The sequence below is a fragment of the Metopolophium dirhodum genome, chromosome 7 (assembly GCF_019925205.1).
Source record: "Metopolophium dirhodum isolate CAU chromosome 7, ASM1992520v1, whole genome shotgun sequence".
Taxonomy (NCBI): Eukaryota; Metazoa; Arthropoda; class Insecta; order Hemiptera; family Aphididae; genus Metopolophium; species Metopolophium dirhodum.
Genome location: NC_083566.1, coordinates 28,628,619 through 28,649,459, shown reverse-complemented (window position 1 = coordinate 28,649,459; position 20,841 = coordinate 28,628,619). Strand labels below are relative to the sequence as shown.

General features: G+C 29.6%; 1 pseudogene; it reads right to left on the bottom strand.

Moving 5' to 3' along the window:
- Nucleotides 1-3,169: 3,169 nt before the first annotated feature.
- Nucleotides 3,170-17,844, bottom strand: LOC132949154 (uncharacterized; annotated as a pseudogene).
- Nucleotides 17,845-20,841: the final 2,997 nt, after the last annotated feature.

Sequence of the window (20,841 nt, the reverse complement as noted above, 5' to 3'; positions counted from 1 at the left end):
AAAGGATGCTAGATTGGGGGGTTTTTGAACGATGCTCATCACCTTACAGCAACCCAATCATCTGTGTAGGAAAAGCCGATGGGTCCGTGCGGCTGTGTTTGGATGCTCGTCGCATCTACATAGTTATCCTACCGATGCTTGACTCATCTCCACCTCTCGATGAACTACTTGCACGTTTTGGTGGAAAGTCTATATTCTCCAATGTCGATTTTACTACAGGATACTGGCAAGTGCCCTTACACCAAGAGATCCGTAAATATACAGCATTTGTCTACGATGGGCGGACATATCAGTTCACTGTCGTCCCGTTCGGTTTGAACATCTCCAATACCGCGTTCGGTCACGCTCTCGAAGCTGTCCGTAATGTGTCGCTCCCAGACTGCGAAGACAAGATGAATGATCTACACATCTATGTCGAAGATATACTAGTATTATCATCCGGCTTCGACGAACACCTCCAACGCCTCCGTATTCTCTTCCGGAAAATCACCATGTCGGGAATAACGCTGAAGCTCACTAAGTGCGAATTCATTAAACAGCAGATCAAGTTTTGGGCCATATTATTAGTTCGTCCGGAATATCCATGGACCCCGAGAAGCCCTTGGCGATCCGCGGCTTTCCCAAATCACATACTAAAAAAGAATTGCAGTCATTCATTGGTTTTTGCAATTTCTAACCTAACCGGAAATTCACCGACCATCACGCTTCGTTAATTGCCCCTTTGATCAATCTCATTAAGGAAGGTGTGCCGTGGAAGTTTGGAGAAGAGGAGCTCAAAATGTTCGATTACGTGAAGCAATCGTTTACCGAACAGTACTCTCACACCCCTTGTTCGATCAGGTATTTTATTTGCAGACCGATGCCAGTAAACTCGGGTTGGGAGCGGAGCCGAGCCGTTCCAACTTACGTCTGACGGAGAACGCTGAACGATTCTGTTCACCAGCCGAACCCTGAACTTCGCGGAACGGAATTACTCCATTACCGAGTTAGAACTCTTGTCGGTGGTTTTAGCTTGTGAAAAGTTCTATGTATTTATTCTGGGATATCCTGTTCAGGTGCTCACGGACCACCAAGCGTTGACGTTTTTTTTTCCAGTGTCGTTTGAGGAATGCGCGTCTTACTCGTTGGACCCTACTTTTGCAACAATTTGATTTGCGGATTACCTATATTCCCGGGTCTGATAATAACCTGAACGCGTTATCACGAAACCCAGTAGGATGGAATGAAGAGGTATCCAGGTCACTAAGTGGTCCCAGTATTCTACTAACCACCCCTATAAGTGTTCGTAAAGAACGCGATCGACAACTACCGTGTTTCCAAGCTATCTTGTGCTCGCAAAAAGACGACCTACTATTGAAGAAGATAATCGATATCCTTAACGGAGACAGTCCAGAGTACTACTGCCTTGTTGAAGACGTTATTTTCTATCACCGACACGCAAACAGTGACTACAGTACGCATCACGAAAACGTGCGGATGACCGCAGCGCGTCGTGTGTCGGTTTTTCAGTAAACCAGTGGGCCTCAATATTTGATCCATCACAGGTGCGCGCCACTGGCGCGACGGGTACTATACGTTTTGAAAAAAAACAACTAACCTGCACCTTTAAAAATGTCCCTGTCTTTTGTTGACTTTAATATCATTAAATACATACACATAATTTATTAATATAAAAATACGAGTTTTAAATTTTATATTTGGCGCGAAACAGTTTGGCCACCACCAACGAGAAATTGCCACTGGGCGCGCGGCGGTCATCCGCACGTTTTCGTGATGCGTACTGTAGTGGTTGGTCTGTGTCCCAAACCATCGAGTCGACGAACTCATCGTTTCGGTACATCACCACTTCGGACACGTAGGGCCAAAGAAATGTATTCTCGCTATTCGAGATTTCTGTTTTTTAAAGCACCTCCAGACCCATGTACGTTCAGTGATACGCACGTGTGATCTACTCAACGCCAAGAAGGTGAGGTGAAGTCTGTCCTTGCCGACGTTCCTCTTGGCTGCGTTCTGGTTGTTTTGTACGGTCCACTTCCACAGGGTTAAAATAACGTATGATACGTTTTTGTGGTCTTAGATAATTTTTTTCGATTTGTCAGTCACGGTTACGAATTGGATGATCAACGATTAAATCACCACATATGGTAGTCCGAGGTGTGTAGTGTTAGATCACGGCACCCAGTTCACTAGCAAGGTCTGGCAGAACCGCCTTCGGGAAAGAGGAATTCTTCCAACGCTGACTTCAGTATACCACCCTCAGTCTAACCAGGTCGAACGAGTTATGCGGGAACTCGGGAGGTTGTTCCGAACTTACTGTAAACAAGATCATGCTGAGTGACCAAGACACCTGGGTACATTGAATGGGTACTGAACAACACTGTGCACGAAGCGACAGGGTATACGCCGCAAGAATTGTTTCTCACCCTCGAACGGTACAACCCATTTAGTGCTGTAATCTCGTTTCCACTCAGGGTCGCACTGTCTCAGCAAACAAAAATGATTCTGGCACGCGAGGTACAGCAGTCCTACGCCGAGTGACTAAGTTGGTCATCGGAGAACGTGTGTTGGTACGAACACATCGTTTGAGTTCGGCGGTCGATAAGCAAATCCACAAATTATTTTTGCTGTATCAAGGACCATACGTTTTTGTGCACGTTTCGTCACAAAATGTTTACACGGTAGCCGAAGCCGAAACAAACCGAATTATAAGGACCTATAATATTATCCACTTGTGTCGGTACATCACACCAGAACCAGGTCCACTTCAACCAGTCAAAGTAACCGAGGTCCCCCAATGCACACTATCGTCATAGTCATACATGTCACACACATCATGTTCTGTTTTTCAGTGTAGAAGTTTATGGTGCACCCCATCATGGTAACCATCGTGGTGTCGGTCTTCCAGATAAGTCAATATTTTTTCGTTGAAACTAATTACAACCACTATTAGACTATGTGACTGATACAGATTGTATATTTTTAATAAAAATAAAAATTTCAAGTAGGTAATTATAGTTAATAGTCTTTGGATTACAATAAAATAAGAAAATCGTTCTATGAGAATCAAATAATTAGAAGAAGACACAATTTATTAATTAATAGTACATTTGTGCCTAGTTACATTATTCGAAAATAACAATTAATTATAATATTTATTAGACTAAATAGCCTAGTTGAATGCTTTGCAAGTTATTTGACCAATTGCATCATTATATCCCTCTAATATCATATAAAACGTTATGTACTTATTATCACAATCACATTTATTATCACGATCGACTAAATCTATATCTCTCCCTATGAATCCTTTTGAATATTTTTTGGCAAATTTACCCTATAAAATATATAAAAAAATTTAAAAAACTTTTATGATATTATAGATTACAAGGTATTACTTTTTCATTCAATATGGCCTGGTTATCGACACACCATTATCCTCGGTAATAATTGCGGTTTTCACAATACTGTAAACATTTATAAAAACAATTTAAATAATATTAAGTCTCAAAACTAAATTCATAGTTTTGAACAGGACTTAGAACCTTTATAATTATTTCGGTTTCGGTTCCAACTAGGTTCTTCAAAAAAATATAAATTCGGTAACTGTTCTTAAAATTATAAAACTAAGGTTTCGGTTCTGGTACCGGTAAATACCAGTATTTAGAGAGGTATATTTTTTTTTTCAAAAAATTATAAAAAACCAAGTATAAACTTCATACATATATTATAGATATCTAAAATGATAAAATCAAATTATGGTAACCTTATTGGGTTGAAGGACTTAGTAAGTTTTCTATAATTTTGCTTTAAAAACTTCCGAAACAAATTTAAAAAAGGTGGATAAGTGGATGTTGCTCTGCTGTACAGTAGGTTACAAGTGGGTCCCTGTTAAATATGGTGTTAAATTTGAATTCAATGATATAATATCATTGTATAAGAAAAACTATTTTGATCGAAAACTGTCAGTCGGCCTATGATATTACTAAGTAATAAGTATATTTGATGATATTATTGTGAATAAAGTAATTTATATATTAAAACCTATTTACGTGGAGCCTTGTTTTAAATTGTCGATCCTTAGCTATAAAAGTTGAACATTGTTATGGACGTCTCCAAAACCGAGTTTGTTCGTTAATAAGAAATACGTGGTGTATGAGTTATCACTAATACTTTATTAATATAATCAATTTTAAAAGAAATTTAGTTGTACAGAATACTTAGATTTAAATAATTAGACTTAAAAGATTAACAGAGGTTCTGCTCGATGGTCTGACAGTACTACACTAACTCTTATACAGACAGCGAGACACGGTGGGGGCTCGCTCAAGCTCAAAACTGTCCACACAGCGAATTCCCTTAGTCCGTGTGACTCTGCCTGTTCACATATTAATATGCTTACACACTATTCTATATTATACTATTACTATATCTCATACTGCGTATAGCATACAGACAGGGGTTCACAACAACATTTTATAAATTTTTAACTACAAAATAATTATTAAATTTTAAATTTGATAAATGTTGTCAAAATTTTAACTTTAAATGCTTATAAAAAAAAATTGCACCTATGTATTTTTAATATTTTTCATCTGCTATTGTAACAATATATCAGAAGCCTTGCATTAAATTTTCTCGCTTTTTACCCAACATATAAAATTTTATTGATATTTATAGAAAAAAAACTAAAAATATTGAAAACTGACAAAGTCCATAAACAGCTCAAAAGAGTCAAATTATTTTCAAAATTTTATCGTGTATAGAAAATGCTAATATAAACATTCAGTAAAATTTTCATGTATCTACAGTCATACGTTTTTTAATTACAACAAAATAGCAAAATCGTTACATCAGAAATCGAGTGAATATCAAATATTGTAAAAATATGAATTTCAAACGCTCATAAAAATTTAATTTGACTTTCTTGTAGACATTTTTTTTTTTTGATAAAGGTATAGAAACTTATGGATAATCTTGTATTACATTTTAAAATCTCAGATTTAAAAAGAAAATTTTTTATGAATTCTCAACTCAAAATAATTTGCTAATTTTCGTGATTTTTCCGTATTATGTCAAGATTTGAATTTTACATTTTTATAAATAACAATTGTGACTAAGGATTTTTAATTTTTTTCATCTGCCTTTGAAACAATAACCTAGGAGCCTTCTATTAAATTTTCAAGCTTTTTTATTGATATTTATAGAAAAAAAACTAAGAAAAATGGAAACTGAAAATGTCTGTTAACAGCTCAAAATAAGTCTAAATATTTAGAAAATGTTATGATGTATAGAAAATGTTAATATAAACATTCAGTCAAACTTTCATGTACCTGCGGTCATTTGTTTTAGAGTTGTACCAAAAACCAAAATCTATTTTCTCAAAAACAGATTTTGAGTAAAAATTCCCATTTTTCCTTAATTTTTCTTTGGTTTTTCACGTCACTTTTGAAAACTACTGGGAAATTTTTACTTTTGACCCCCCAACTAGATTCACTTTCCTATCAGAAAAGTTACTGTTGAAGAAAATCCAAGCACTTTTACTGCCCTAAAAGGTGATGACAGACACAAAAAAACAATAGAAAATAAAAAAAAAGCACTCATCATTGTTAAATTAATACATTCATCCCTTCGCTCAGAATCTAAAATAGGGTTGGCTCATGTTGTAAGAAGTGGAAGTCAGTGCATCGTATAGTTTGATATAATCAATTAATATTAACTTTAAATTAACATTTTAATACATACAAAAAACCGCCTGGTATACGCCAGGGAACCGTATCATGCCTGTTAAATTACTAAATTTACACGGGGGATGAGAGATTTGGAGTCACTCAAACTCGTCTTTCTACATAACAATGGTTCCTATAGGTTATATATATAGATAAAAATAATTAGTTTGGTGGATCTTGGGTTATAAAATTTATTCAAAATGTACACTTATTTATATAAATATATAGATTAAATTTACTAAAAATAAAATTTTGAAGCGTTAAATTTGTAGTCTTTGATACTATTTAAGTAATTCAGTAGTATTTTCATTAGTTAGATGTGATAAATTATGATTAAAACTAACTATATTCATAGAAGCCTACTATGTCCCTTTACTTTATATAAATAGATTGACGACAAGCCGTTACTGATTTGTTACGCCTGCCTCTAAGTGTTAATTTGAATAAAAAAGCGTTTAACAACCAATTTATATCATATATCCTAAAACTAAAAATAAAACAAGTATAGATAATAAAAATTAAAAAATAGTTATCCAAGATTTAAATACACATTTTCCAATGGGTATACATGCACAAACTAGGGCCAAAACAAAGTTCGTGTTGACCATTCTTCTTACTTTTTAAACTATGGTGGTGAGTAAAGATCACGAACCAAGATATTATGGGCTGGAAAGAATAGTCCGGCGGGTGACACGGACACTTATGGTTTTGAGTAGGCTTATGGGGGGGGGGGGGGGGGGGAATGCAGCAAAGGTGAATCTAGTATTACCTATATTAATAATCTTGTTTATATCCACATTACAAATACGAATTATTAAGTATTAACTTTTACAAGATACCAAATAATTTGTAAATCTTAAAGTTCAAACACTTTCTAAAAAATAACTTATATGTGATCGTGTATTCAAATTTCAATCTTTACCAAGCCAAACAATTTTTAACAAAATTAAAAAAATAAATGTAAAATTTTAAGAATTTAAAATTTTATTTTAATTTATATCATATATCCTAAAACTAAAAATAAAACAAGTATAGATAATAAAAATTAAAAAATAGTTATCCAAAATTTAAATACACATTTTCTAAAGGGTATTTATTTATTGAATAAATAATTAAAAAATCTAGATACAATTAGATTTTCAAATATTTATAATAAAATGTTAATTAAGTATTTTATACTTTTCGTTTACAATACATTAATTTTTTTTTTCGTAAACAATAAAAACATAATTAAGTTGTCTAATTTTTATTTTAGATGAAATCATACCATATCTAGATTCTCTATAGATAAATATCCGTAAATATCCGTGGATGATTTTGAATTTATTTTTATGAAATAATTAAAATATTAAATAAATATTCTGGGAAGAGCGTTTTAATAATAATTATAAAATTTTTATTGAAATCGGTTTGGTGGATCTTGAGTTATAATATTTATTCAAAATGTACACTTATTTTTATGTATATAGATTTCCTACATATTTTTATAAATGAAAACTAATACGTCGAATGATTTAGGTACTAATTAATAATAATATAGGAGTAACCATGCTTGAAATATACAATGTTATTGCATAAATATAATATTATATATTTATATCCTTTCTCAACAAATATTTTATTTTAAAAACAAAAATGGCAGCGTAAAGGGAGCCAATAATAATCAAGTAAGTATGCATGGAATTTTGAATTTGTTAGCTTTTGTCACCGTATTGTAATAACTCACTAATTACGAATAATATAAACTCCGACTCCTGTCGATAGTTATATTCAAATATTAAAATTACGCTATTACCTTCCTCCAGGTGTTCGGAGGGCTCTCGAGATCGTGTATTCGAGAATTAGATCAAATACACCGTACAATATAATTTTATGGAAAAAATATTATATTATATGCCTTACCTGATTCGCAGTTGTTTGTAGATAATATTGTAGGAGTTTTAGGTTTTAGATAAAAACAAAGTAATACTTCAAATACACAAATTGAATTAAAGAACGCACTGATTATTGCTCCCATAAGGAGTCCAGTTGTCGCTCGTTGAAATCGGTTTATATGGGACTTGAGAGGTTGTTACTTTGGTGGTTGGTGCTCATGCACTGATTTAAGGGACGGACGCGAGGATGCTGACCAGAGAGTGGTGGGCGGCTTTGTCACCAAGTTATCGTGGGCCTGAGAACTAGATTATTCTTTGGCGTCAGCATAAAATAAAGTCACACACATCCTACGTAATATCGTTATGAGTGCGTGCCGATATCTAAATTGTCGTTGTTAATGGTTTTATTTGATGCGACCGATTTCTACAAGCGACAGTCTGGCCGTTGTTTATTATTCTGTAAAATTTTGGTATATTATAATGGTGTGTGAACATATTATTACAGTATTTTTAATGACAAGAAAAATTGATATTAGTGATATCCCTTTACGCAGCCATTTTGTTTCTGATGATAACAATCCGAGTCAACATGCAATAACCTGTTTATTTCAACCACGGGGGTAACATAATATTATTTATTTAGTCGCTCGTATAAAAACATCAATAGATATGAGTCCACGGATTTTCGATTCATAATATCTTCTTATTAAGTAGATACTCATTAGTTACTATTAATGATGTTGTACCATGTAATAAATAGGAAACAAACACTAATAATTAATTACAAAAAAAACTACCATACCTTTTATGAATACAATAAAAGATATAATTATATTCAAACCAACTTGTTAAAAATAAGGATTGTGTAATTTGTTTTTCATTTAAGCTTTCTTATTAGTCATCAAATAATTAAGAATATAATAATTATGGTAATAGTGTAAAGATTTACGAGCTGTAGTTATATTGAACCCTTAAGTTTTCTATAATTTGTTTAGCATTTCCCGGCATCGTTGATCAAATAATACGAATATAGAACTTTTTAACTATATTCAAACCAACATATGGAATATATGAATAAGTTTGAATTAATTTTTAATATGCCAAGATCCAAAATAATTAGGATTCTATCATAATATATAGGCACATAAATTAATTGGAAAAGTAGAAAACTATAATAATATACAATTTTTTGAAATTAATCAAAGAATATAATTTTGGTTATTTTTATATTTACCATTAATTGCTGTAGTTAGGTCGGCCAAAATGAATATATTATGTAATAAAACAATACAAATATTAACCACTACTAAACTATTCATGTGATTATTCAAATGTAAACTACAATATTATGGTGAAATAAAACACATTAAACATTCAAGTTGTCTGTGCATGTTTATCATCATTATTAGTTATAAATACCTTTTGGGTATTTTAATAATACGTTTTTTAACAATTTAATAATGCAATTGTGTACATATAAAAACACATTTAGGAAAAATAAATAATGACTATATAATATTTTGTTATTATATAATAATTTTTTTTTATTTATTATTTATTTATTATTATTCCCATAATCATTATTCATTGTGTTGCTTATTGTCACTAGCTTTGTGATTTATATTGGTATAACTGTCCATAACTACTTAATATTTTTTCTTAACATTATTTACTAAATATTAAAAAATAAACTATTGGGAAATCTTACATTACTGTTTTAATCGTAAATTCATGTACTTACCAGTATACTCGAAATGGACCGGAACGCACTGGAACGTCGTTCCGGTTCATAATATAAACTTTGCGTCCGTCCCGGTTGGTGAAAATTAAAATTTAATAATTCCTGTTTGTAAAAATCGACAGTAACACAATCTATAGAAGTTAATCCTATACAATTATTATACAGATATTATATTTTTGAAAATTTAAAACAAGGTTCCACGTAAATAGGTAAATAGGTAAATATATAAATTACTTTATTCACAAGAATATCATCAAATATACTTGGTAATGTCACAAGCTGACTGAACGTTTTCGTTTAGAATCATTATTCTTATACAATGATATTATATCATTGAATTCAAATTTAACAGCATCCATTACAGTGACGCACTTTTAACCTACTGTACAGCAGAGCGACATCCACTTACCCACCTTTTTTAAGCTAAAAATAACTCATATTATTTGTATCTATTTAACTAATTATAATTTATATTGTATTGTAAGTAAACACGAATTAAAATAATATTATAATCCACATATTAATTTTATGTGCGTTCCGGTTCGTTTTCGGGGGTTTTTATTTTGGTGATATTTTTTCCGATTACCGGCAGAGTTTAGTACACTCGCAATGTAATTTCATATTAGGAAATAAACTATCCAACTATTTGTTTCTCAGAATAAATTGAAAATTGTAAAAAATGTTTGCAATACTTCTTGAACAAAATATTTCCAAGATTAAATAAAAAATTCAAATTGATCATACATTTTATAGAAAGACATTTTTCTTATAGTCAAATCAGGAATCATAGTACCTATTAATTATAACAAAAAAAATATGTGTGGAAGTCGAAGTAAATTCGTGTAAACTTCTATGTGACTGCGCGCAGTGAGTAGGTAGACTCGTTATCGCTAAGAGTTTTTTTTCTCTGAATAGAACTTGGGGTATAAAATTCCGTGAATTACCTATACACCGCCTACGTGGCAGTAAACGTTTTCCGAATACGGGTAAACAAGGATCTAACATCATGTTGGTTTACAGGCACGTTTCCTAGGTTCAGACTTCAGATCATAGGTAAACGTAAACCTAATCAGCCGATCGAGTTTCGCTTCTATATTGTTCTATGATAGGACTTAGCTGGTAGTGATAAGTGATATATGTAAACGTTTTTTACTTGTAGATAGAAGTCATATTCTGAACTGTGAACTGAACCAGCTATATAAAAATGTAAATTTATTTTAAACACTTTTAATAATACGAGAAATACGTAGGTCAAGACACTTGAAGGGCTGCAGACCAACTGATCTGGTTATCACAAGTGACCAGACGACAGGTTGTATATAAAGGACGGTTTGTAGTTAGGTAAAGAATTCAGTCGTTCGAAACACCTGTATGATGACGTAATATATAAACATGTATTTTTATTTTACATAAAAAAGTAACAACGTCGCCATCGTAACTGTCTCCGGATTGGTATCAGCACAGAACAATATGGAAGCGACACTCGTTCAGCTAATCGGGTATCTGTATCCCTACAGTATGAAGTCTTAGATTATAAAAGTTGGACCGTATCCGTAATCTGATAAAATGTTAGTAACGTGTATCCCTCTTTGATACGAAGTTATATAAACGGAAACAATCCATACATTGACCACGACGGAATACGACAGTTTTAATTTATTCAAAGTTTTTTAAACGTAATTTAGAAAAAACAAAGTGTTTAATGATAAGAATTGCTTACTGAGAAGAAGGCGTTCTCACTGTCATGCACGATTCAAGATAATATGGTTGCCCAACGAGCTATGATAAAACGGCATTAGATTTAAATCGTGATCTCGATTCTAGAGCTTCAAGTGGACCATTTTATAATTTATACGATAAATATACCTATTTTTATTGTATACTAGCTGAACCCGTGCACTTCACTGCCCGTTAAATGTACCAACTCTATATGACTCAAACTTTGTTCAATTCGTTATTTAATATTCGGTGTATGGTGTACCAAATTAATGTTAACTTTTCTGTTGCCTGGAATAAAAATTCTGATTCACAGCAGTATATTATCAGTTAGGTAATCTACCTGCGGTCGATCGCTGACTCCGTGCTGTTTGTACGTAAGTGTATGATTTAATTCAAAAGTATCAAAGTTATACCAAGTTTGTTGTATTCTACCTATGGTGGATTAATATTATCAATTAATACAAAATCCTAACCTAGATAGTTGCGTCACTGGTGTATCTTTTACACTGGATTTACCTAAAATTGTCTTTCATAGTAACCTTCTCCGTGATATAATCTTTCGTTAAAAAAACCCAAGAAGATCTGATAAGTAGTTCTAGAGTATACCCTGTACAAAGATTTAAATTTCACATTTATATGTATAGTTAGAGGATATATTTATATATTGACAAAAAATAATAATACAAATCAACAAACATGCCTGTAACCAATAAGAAGCAATATACAATACACTTCTATTATTTTAATTTGCAACTAAATTTTTATTATTTAGTTTATTTTTTTCTGGACTGATGGCACCAATGTTGTATTTTTTGACATTCAAACTTTCTACTTTTCCGGTGAATTTTCCTAAACTCGTATGACATAAGAACCTTCTCTTGACAATTACGAACACAACAAAAAAAGAATTAGAAAAATTGGAGTAGCCGTTCACGCGTGATGCAATGACCAAGGAAATCGGGTTTCATTATTATATATAGAGATGGTATAACATGACGATGACGATGATGATAATAATGAGGATGATGATGAGGTATGAGGAGGGAATAGGCTTCAGAACTCTCTTTTTTATCCTATTATTATGATAATATAATTTCATCGTTATAATAATTGAATTAACATATAACAACAATCGTTTTTGAAATGCCACAATATTTTTTAACTATTTTACAAATAATTTGTTACTCAATCATGGTAACCATCGTGGTGTCGATCTTCCAGATAAGTCAATATTTTTTCGTTGAAACTAATTACAACCACTATTAGACTATGTGACTGATACAGATTGTATATTTTTAATAAAAATAAAAATTTAAAGTAGATACTTATAGTTAATAGTCTTTGGATTACAACAAAATAAAAAAATCGTTCTATGGGGATCAAGTAATTAGTAGGAGACAATTTATTAATTAATAATACATTTGTGCCTCATTACATCATTCAAAAATAACAATTAACTATGTATTTATTAGACTAAATAGGCTAACTTAATGATTTACAAGTTAGTTTATCAATTGCATCAGTATATCCCTTTAACATCATATAAAACGTTATGTACTTATTATCACATTCACATTTATTATCACGATCGACTAAATCTATATCTCTCCCTATGAATCCTTTTGAATATTTTTTGGCAAATTTTCCCTATAAAACGTATAAAAAATTTAAATAACTTTTATGATATTATAGTCTACAAAGTATTACTTTTTCATACAATATGTCCTGGTTATCGACACACCATCTGCCTTTGTATATTCCGGGGAATTCACAATACTGTAAACATTTATAAAAACTATTTAAACAATATTAAGTCTCAAAACTAAATTGATAGTTTTAAGTACCTATAAGGACCCAAATAATATAACCTAACCTACGCGAATTAAATTGGTAAACAGTTATAAATATATACATATTATTTTATGTCCCCAATCATATAAATTGGCGCGTTAGATTTATGTACAGATAAACAGTATAATACAATATCTATAATTATTTTAAATGATGAACATTTTAAGTTATTTAAACTTATACCTCGTTATACGAAAATTGACAATGTAACCAATTTTCTTCATCCTCAGGTTTCACTGCAGGGCTAATTAAAAATTCGAAATAAATTTTTTCTTTTGCAATGGTAGATTGCTTTAAAGCAGTTGCAAATTTAGTCTGAAAAAAACATAATATTTTTATATTAATTTTTAGCTCAGGTGTTTGATACTAATCTTACTAATGTCATAACAGCCGGATCTGTTGAAATGAGAGGAGTAACTCCACCATGTAAGAATACATCACAACATTCATTAAAAGTAGCAAATTCAATCACATAGAAATCCAAAACCTCATTCATCTTACAAAAATCAAACCCTAATACGCAAAACATAACATATTATAATAGATTTATATTTTAGGGTTGTATAATAAAGATATAACTGTTATAAATCAAAAATAACAATAATTATAAATTAAAACTTATGAAAATATTACAGATATAACCAATCTTACTTCTACTTATTTTATTTTAATTTATACACTTACAAGTTGAATTGAGCTCCTTATTTACACTTAGTATCAAAGTTCTAGCACTCAAATAAAACCCAATTTCCAAATCTGGATTTGTAGTTTTAATATCTGTTACATAGTCTGTAAATTTCTTGTAGAAGTCGCTTTCACAATTCTAAAGATAAATTAATTATTATTAAATAAGTATATTCATAACATATGATTTTTGGAAATAAAAGTGTATCAATGTATGTCTTAAATATTTATATATAATGACAGTTAATTAGTACATTATACTCAATTCAGAATAAGATTGAAACGGTTAGGTTAGGGACTATGATCTTATTTCATATTGATTAATCGTAATTTTCCTTGGTTATATATTATAATATAGTTTGGTTTTTTTTTTCTGTCGATGTATGTAGTTTATACATGTTATATGAATAGTACGTAAGTACCTGGGTATTCTCGAATAGGGTTTGGTAAGTCCCACACGAAACATAAGCGGACTAAATTCCCACATGAAAAAAATTACACTCGTATGTAAGTTCCCAAACGAAAATGCATTCAGAGTTAGAACTGACAACTTAAACATAGTTGGTCCAAATATATAATAAAAATTAATAAAATAATGTGTAGGTATGGTCCACATATCATTTGTACTTTCATAAGCGATTGTTGTAAGAACTAGCCCAAATACTAGGGGGAACGTACTGGTATCTTCAATGTAATAAGTAATTATTTTATTATTATCTGGTTGATCTGGTGATAATATTATTAATAATTCGGATACATTTTCCAAACACATTGCAATTTTTGCAAAATAGATCAAACGAAAAATCAGTTATAATTTATTATTATTATAACTATAAATAGTTAGGAAAATATTGTATGTCTTTATTATGAAAATCGAATTAATAGTTGAGATGTCACGTAAAACTATCGATATAAATTAATGAATTATCTAGGTACGCTATGGGAGGCAATGTGGGTCAAAAAAGGTCACCTACCTAAACATGGGAGATAATTCAAATGTCACCAAGTACCTATAGGTAGGTACGCTTGTAAAGTCTACGGCAACATAATGAAAAATATTTTTTTTGCATATTTATTTGTGCTATGCTTATCAATTCACTCCCCCCTCCCCCCCAATTGTATTGAAATTTAGTCAAAACGACTACTGAATCTAAAATTCTAAATCAAATATTTTTTTCAGTGATACAGTCTATTATTCAAATTAATTAAAATAAATCTATTATAAATGTACATTTAGTAGGTATACTTATATAAAATTATTCGTAATAATATACTGTACTTCTAAAGCAGGATATTCCATTCCATTCAAAATCAACCCCTTTACAGCATATTTACCAATAAATTCTTGCACTTTTTGTGCTTCTATTTTAAAATCTCCAAAAAAGAGTGCGTTTAACCAATCTTCTAAGGTTCGATGTTTATAAAATAAGTACACATTGTGTATACCATCCTCAAAATCTACAAGTGATTTTAAGTGATCTGTAAAAAAAATATATACTCTTAATTACCGTGGATCATAATTTGATTGTTTATTTTTCTATTAGTTATACCGTTGGAACAAGTTACACTTATTTTTTCTTAATATTAATTACACTTTATAATAAAATTGTGTTTTATAGTTAGTAAATATTATAATATTACATCATGAAATTATATATATATACTAGCTGATCCCTTGCACTTCGTTTTTCGTTAAATGCGCCAACCCTGTATGACTCAAATTTTGATCAATTCGTTATTTAATATACGGTGTATGGTGTTCAAATTTTATCTTTATTTTTCTGTTAAGAAAAATAACCTGCGGTAGATCGCGGACCCCGTGCGGTTTGTTCGTAACTTTATAATAAATTTAACTCTAACAAATCCAATAAAATAAAAAAAATAATGGACTCAGAATCAGACTCAGTGTATTTAAATCTTGGATAACTCTTTTTTAATTTTTATTATCTATACTTGTTTTATTTTTAGTTTTAGGATATATGATATAAATTGGTTGTTAAACGCTTTTTTATTCAAATTAACACTTAGAGGCAGGCGTAACAAATCACTAACGGCTTGTCGTCAATCTATTTATATAAAGTAAAGGGACATAGTAGGCTTCTATGAATATTGTTAGTTTTATTCATAATTTATCACATCTAACTAATGAAAATACTACTGAATTACTTAAATGGTATCTAAGACTACAAATTTAACGCTTCAAAACTATTCAAAATTTTATTTTTAGTATATCTAATCTATATATTTATTTAAATAGGTGTACATTTTGAATAAATTTTAGAACTCAAGATCCACCAAACTAATTATTTTTATCTATATATATAACCTATAGGAACCATTAAAAAACAAAAATTTCTATCGTAAATCTCAAAATTCTTGTTTGAGCACCTACCGGGTGTGATCACTTCCCTTTTTAAATTAGCCTATGACACTCTCGAAGAATGTGGCTTTGTATTGGTGAAAGAATTTTCGAAATCGGTTCAGTAGTTTCGGAGTTTATCCCAAACATACAAACAAACGCTATCATTTTATATATTAGTATAGATATAGATTAAAATGAATGTTTGTGTGTATATTAGACCTCTTGGAAAAAGATAGGCTAACTTAAAAAGTGTTGAATTTTTTATTTTTTATTATCGGATTTTAGTACGGTTGCGTTAGGCTTTTGTATTAATTGATTATATTAATCCTCCGTAGGTGGAATTAAGTAAAAATGATAAACTTGGAACAATTTTGATACTTTAGAGTTAAATCATTCTCTTACGTACAAACAGCACCGGGTCCGTGATCTACCGCAGGTTAGTTTATTCCGGGCAACAGAAAAGTTAAAATAAATTTTGAACACAATACACCATACACCGAATATTAAATAACGAATTGAACAAAGTTTGAGTCATATAGAATTGGTACATTTAACGGGAAACGAAGTGCCAGTTGGATCATCTATTTATAATAAAAAATTATAATATAATATAAATAGAACTAGGTACCTACTAATATTAATAATAAATTGATTATTACCTAAATCTTCTGGTATCCATGCATACGTGATTTCATAATCTTTATTACATACAACTCCATCAAAAACAAAAGCTGTGCATTCTTTTGGAAGTTTTTTTAACTTCACTACATCCTTGTGACATACTTCATTATTGCTATCAAAATTACCTGAATACCTACAAGATGAATCACCGAGACCTAAAAATACAAAAAATAATATTTAATTAAAACCTAGGAAAAATCGTCTATAGTAACTTCAAATATTCATACCAAAAATGTGAAAAAATTAAATAATAAATTTAAAGAATTAGAGGTTGCACATCGGCGTATACCCCAAATTTCTATAGTACACTATATTTAGAACAAGCTATTTAAGTAATTTACTGAAATACCATGATGTACGTAATATTTATTTATCCATGCAAGTTTTAAAAATATGAATTATTGCTAAATAGGGTTGAGAGTATAGCTTGATGGATGGTATTTTTGTTATTAATTCTCTATTTCATAAATAATTGTTAAATAAATTCTAATGATTGCTATTTATTTGTATTCATGGCAAGACTTTACAAATGAAATACATATAAATTATCTTAATTCATGAATAGGCAATGGAAAACAAATCTCCAATTCTTATATAAATGATTATTGGATTGATTACTTTGGAAAAATAAAACAGCGTATGTTAAACTGTAAACATTTTTGTGGGTTTTCCACTTGTCCAGAACAGTTGGCGTGTGAAGTAAGTCTTTATGAACAATATTTGTAAGTGAAGCAGTTCCTGCATAAAAAAGCGGGATAAGGTCAGAAAAGTTTAGACAGTTTAGAGGCAGTCACTCGATATTTAACGCTAGGTATCTTTAACCCCATAATTTCCCTAAACAAATGTAAATTATTATAGTAATAAAGATTTTTTAAAACATTAAAGAAGATTGTAATCAAGGTGGAAGAAATCCTTCAATTTTGTACATTTTATATTACGCAAAATTTGTAATCTTTTGAAGTACCTACCTATTAAAAAATTATCTAATTGAAAAAAGTAAAAAAAAAAATGACTAAAATATAGTTGAATGAAATAAGGAAATTTAAATGAGATTTGATATGTCATCAATATTTGAACCTCAATTGACCATAAAAAATATGTGAAGACCTAAGATCTAAGATTTAAGACCTAATTAAGATCTAGATGAACGTTGGGGGATCGAAAGTGAAATATTACGAAGACTAAAAATTACTAACCCAAACACATTTCAATTTTACTTTCTTGATTTTTAATCAAGTAAGTATGGTAATTGAAAGAAAAAAGTCTAAATTTTGAAAACTTCAAGAATTTGTGTTAATTAGGAAAATAAAAAATATGTAACTTTTTTCCTAAGCTATGATAGCTAGGAATTTGGTTGATAACTCATTAAAAAGGAATTATCAATTAGACACTAAATGTAGAATTAAAATTTTTTAAAAAACAAAATTTATTTTTTCACAGATAAATAAAGAGTTATTTTTCAATAGATTTTCATTTAGCGAGGTAGATTTCCAAACCTGGAGAACAGATTTTGTTGTTTGGGTTGTTGTTAGATTCACATTGGCCAGGAGAAGTGCAGTGAAGATTTTCAGAACATAATCTCCAATCGTTAGTTCAACATCAAAAAACGCCCAACAATTAATAATAATTAGTAATTACAAAAATACTACTACATGCACCTATTATGAATACAATAAAATTTACAAAATATATTGAAACTTTTTAAATATATTTAAACTAACTTGTTCAAAATAAGGATTGTGTAATTTCTTTTTCATTTAAGGTTTCTTATTAATCATCAAATAATTAAGAATATAATAATTGGTCTAGTTCGTAACACGTATATACTATATAGACATTTTTAATTAAATTCAAACCAACATATAAATATGAATAAGTTTGAATTAATTTTTAACATTCTAAGATCCAAAAGAATTAGGATTCTATCATAATACGTAGGCACATAAATTAATTTGAAAAGTAGAAAACTATAATATACAATTTTTTGAAATTAATCAAAGAATATAATTTTTGTTATTTTTATATTTACCACTAATTGCTGAAGTTAGGTCGACCAAAATAAATATATGTAATAAAACAATACAAATATTAACCACTACTAAACTATTCATTTTATTATTCAAATATAAACTACAATATTATGAATATTATGATGAAACGAAACACATTTAACATTCAAGTTGTATAATATGCATGTTTATCGTCGTTGTTAGTTATAAATACCTTTTGGGTATTTGAATAATACATTTGTTAACAATTTATTAATGCAGTTGTGTACATATAAAAACACATTTAGGAAAAATAAATAATGACTATAATATATTTTATTATTATATAACAAAAATTTTTCTTTTATTTATTATTTATTTATTAGTATTCTTATGATCATTATATTCATTGTATTGCTTATTGTCACTAGCCTTGTGATTTATGTTGGTTTGCTTTAGGCTGGTCAGATTAAATTAAAAAAAGGTGGATAAGTGGATGTCGCTCTGCTGTACAGTAGGTTACAAGTGGGTCACTGTAATGGATGGTGTTAAATTTGAATTCAATGATATAATATCATTGTATAAGAAAAACGATTCTGAGCGAAAACGGTCAGTCAGCCTATGATTTTACCAAGTATATTTGATGATATTATTGTGAATAAAGTAATTTATATATAACCTATTTACGTGGAGCCTTGTTTTAAATTTTCAATCCTTAGCCATAAAAGTTAAACATTTTATACATTTTTAACCACAAAATAATTAATAAATTATAAATTTGATAAATGTTGTCAAAATTTGAACTTTAAATGCTTATAAAAAAAAAATTGTGCATATGTATTTTTAATATTTTTCAACTGCTATTAGAACGATATATCAGGAGCCTTATATTAAATTTTCACGCTTTTTTACCCAACAAATAAAAATTTATTGATATTTATAGAAAAAAAAACTAAAAAAATTGAAAACTGACAATGTCCGTAAACAGCTCAAAAAGAGTCAAAATATTTTCAACATTTTATGGTGTATAGAAAATGCTAATATAAACATTCAGTGAAATTTTCAAGTATCTACAGTCATTCGTTTTTTAATTACAATAAAATAAGAAAATTGTTACATGAGAAATCGAGTAAATATCAAATGTTGTAAAAATACAAATTTCAGACGCTCATAAAAATTTAATTTAAGTTTCTTCTAGACATTTTTTTTTTGATAAAGGTAGACAAACTTATGAGTAATCTTATATTACATTTTCAAATCTTAGATTTAAAAAGAAAAATTTTTATAAATTCTCATCAAAATAATTTGCTATTTTTCGTGATTTTTCCGTATTTTGTCAATATTTGAACTTTAAATGCTTATAATTGAAAACTGTGACTAAGGATTTTTAATTTTTTTCATCTGCCTTTGAAACAATAACCTAGGAGCCTTCTATTAAATTTTCAAGCTTTTTTACTCAACAGATAAAATTTTATTGATATTTATAGAAAAAAAAACTAAAATTGAAAACTGACAATGGCCGTAAACAGCTCAAAAAGAGTCAAAATATTTTGTAAATTTTATGGTGTATAGGAAATGCTAATACAAACATTCAGTCAAAATTTCATGTCCCTACGGTCACTTGTTTTAGAGTTACACCAAAAACCAAAATCGATTTTCTCGAAAACAGATTTTGCGTAAAAATTCTCGTTTTTCCTTAATTTTTCTTTTGTTTTTCACGTCGCTTGTGATAACTACTGGGAAATTTTTACTTTTGACCCCCCAAAGTACCAACTAGATTCACTTTCCTATCAGAAATGTTACTATTGAAGAAAATCCAAGCACTTTTACTGTCCTAAAAGGTGATGACAGACACAAAAATAAAAAAAAAAATAAAAAAAAAATTTAAAAAAAAAACACACATCATTGTAGAATCAATACATTCATCGCTTCGCTCAGAATCTAAAAATCCGGGACAATACTTTTTAACTTGACCTAATTGTCCTATCTAACAATAATTTTTATCTTAACATTTTTTACTAAATATAAAAATTATAAAAATAGAAAAAATACTTTTATTTTAGATAATGATAAAATACGTAAAAATAACTTTTGAAAATATTAAAAATACATAAGCACAGGTTTCTTTTATAAGTATTTAAAGTTTTAGTTTGTACAAAATTTATCGAATTTAAAATTTAATAATTATTTTGTAGTTAAAAATGTATAAAATGTT